General features: G+C 39.7%; 1 non-coding gene across 1 annotated transcript; it reads left to right on the forward strand.

Annotated features, from left to right (window-relative positions):
• Positions 1 to 2,131: 2,131 nt before the first annotated feature.
• LOC147453400 (U6atac minor spliceosomal RNA) lies at positions 2,132 to 2,256 on the forward strand. Its single transcript, XR_015188787.1, has one exon. It is a non-coding gene; the product is annotated as a U6atac minor spliceosomal RNA (small nuclear RNA).
• The last annotated feature ends 418 nt before the right edge of the window (positions 2,257 to 2,674 follow it).

Below are 2,674 nucleotides of genomic sequence, written 5' to 3' on the forward strand. Positions count from 1 at the left end.
TGAAGGCTCTATGGAAAGCTTGAAATGAGCACTTCGGGATGAAGTGAGCAATGCAAAAAGAAAATGAGTTCAATGAATTTAATTGAAGAGGCAAATGATGCAAAAATTGACGCAAAAGGGCAATCTAAAATGCAATTCAAAAGGATGCTAATGCTCTCCCTAATCAAGTCTACCTAGCCATGGAGGGTAGTGGCCTCTTGGGTTCCAAGATAGAATTAGCTTGGACTCATAAACACAATCTTGAGTATTGACTTAGCTTAGCACAGGCTCACCATAGACAAGCATGTAGTGCAAAATAGAGTTGTATTTATTCATTCAAGAAATGAGCTTTAAGTAGCTCTACAGCCTTGCTCCACAGCATGTGGGATAATTCCACTCTTCTCTCCTTGACTCACACTTTAGGACAAAGCTCGCACTTTACAAAAAGACCCCAGAGAGCAAAAAACCCTTTAGCCTTATTGAAAGCTTGAAATGAAGGTTTAAACTAGGACGAAGGTACTCCTAGGCTAGGTCATTAGGCTTGATCTCCAACAAACCCTCCTTCAAGTTGATGACCTAGCACAACGAAAAAAGCCTTTAGCCTTATTGAAAGCTTGAAATGAAGGTTTAAACTAGGACGAAGGTACTCATAGGCTAGGTCATTAGGCTTGATCTCCAACAAACCCTCCTTCAAGTTGATGACCTAGCACAACAAAAAAAGCCTTGTGATACACCTACTCAAGGTTCACTCTAAGGACACAACACACTTTTAATTGTGTGGTTCTCTCAGGTGGATACAACAAGAGAGTTCATCTAGCTTAGGAAGATACTAGGTAGACTAAAAGAAGGTGTTTTGAGATACAAAAAGACTTTTGCCTAGCTTGTATAGACCTTTAGAAGGCCCATTCTTCGTCTACATGCACAAGGTATACCTCATCTGAGGCAGTCTTTTCTTCATCTGCATCTTTTGAATCTGACTCTCCAATGTACATTGATTTTATCCGTTGTTTAAGGAAACATGATTCCTCTGTGTGATTGCCTTTGCCACAAAATGTGCATATAGTGCCTTTTTGGGAGTCTTTGAATGATGTGTTCCTTTGAGGTTCCCTTGAGCTGCTTCCTTTGTAGAATGGTCATTGATTTTTGTTGCCCTCCTTACTTTGAGTAAGGTATGCTCCTTGTATTTCAAAATGTTCATGTTTCTTATGGATTCTTCTTTCTTCTTCTAAGAGAGATGCCTCCACCTCAGCTAAGATAGGTGTAGGGAGATTTGTTAGGGTGGTAACAAGGCTAGAATACTCATCAAGAGTTGAAATACTTTTGATGAGAATAGCAATATTGATATCTTCTTCCACATCTTTGTTGATTCCTGCTAACCCTGAATGTAAACTCTTAAATTTTCTTAAGTGTGTTGACATAACAGTGTCAACAGCTTTTTTAAGTGAAAAAAATTGTATGAAGAGCATGATTTTAGATGCCTTGGAAGTAGTACCAAATACTTTTTCAAGTAAAACCCAAGCTTCTTGTGTAGTAGTGCAAGAACCAATGTGATGTATAAAGACATCATGTAAGCCTTCCCCTATAATACCTAGAGCTTTTAGATTTGTTTGCTCAAATGTTGAGGAAGTTTCTCTAGTTGAAGTCCTTGCAGATTCTCTTCCTACAATATCCCGTAATCCCTTTTTCATAAGTCTGAATTTTATTTGAGTTTGCCATGTGAAGAAGTTTGTGCCGTTGAATTTATCATTGATTTCCATACTAGGAGTAGTCTTAGTAGAGTACTACTCTACCAGTGTCTAAAACTCCGTACAAAAAGAATGATTTACTTTAATTGGCAAATGCTTCTTAAACAAAGATTCGTTTGGGTTGTTGTGGTTCAACATACCAAGTTTTGCAGTATGGGAGAATTTCTTTCTAGCTGTCCTATAAATTCTAGGACCACGTATGCGTGTAGCTTTGGAAGTTACTTCTTCTTCGTCATGGTTATCTAGTGATTTAGTTTTGTTTTTTATTATGCTAATCATATAAGTTTTTACTCATTACCGGAGAAGGTCTTACCTCTTGAATTTGTTCAAAGGCAGTGTCTATTCTCTTTTACAAGGGGATTTCCTCTTTTCTTGGAGTTGAGTAATTCCTCAAAAAACATGAGCCTTTGTACTTAGTGAAGGAGATCCCGTTAGCATCTCCCTCGAAAAGGAAAAGAGAAGCCTTCGGGATTTAGATTAACACATGTTTAAGGCACTCAGGCCTCGGGAGGATTTTAAAACAAAGTATTGCAATAACGTTATGGGATTCTCCTTATAGAGGCTTTGCAAAAAGAAGCATAAATAAAACAATGGAAACGACTGTAAGCGTGATCACAAAAGTTGACGAGAGCCGCTCACTGTATTCAGGAGCTATGAGCAGGTGATTGCTAAGTGGAGAGTGTGTAGTGGAGCACCATGCAGTGGGTTACCAATCCGTACGGTGGAAGTTTTCATATTGACTGCGCAAGGTGAGTTGCCATGAGAGCGGCTAGCTGCCGTTCGTTAGTGGAGGCGACTGTGTGAAGCATTGCGCATGCAACTTGTGTGTGGAAGACTACCATGGGCTCGATTGAGCATCACTACGGTGATTCATGGTGAGGAAAGCTCTGAGGCTGAGATGCAGATGTGGGCCAGCGTTGTCGTCCGTTCCTTCTGGGAGTTTGAAGCAT

This window comes from Adiantum capillus-veneris, chromosome 7 (assembly GCF_014529385.1).
Source record: "Adiantum capillus-veneris isolate H3 chromosome 7, ASM1452938v2, whole genome shotgun sequence".
Taxonomy (NCBI): domain Eukaryota; kingdom Viridiplantae; phylum Streptophyta; class Polypodiopsida; order Polypodiales; family Pteridaceae; genus Adiantum; species Adiantum capillus-veneris.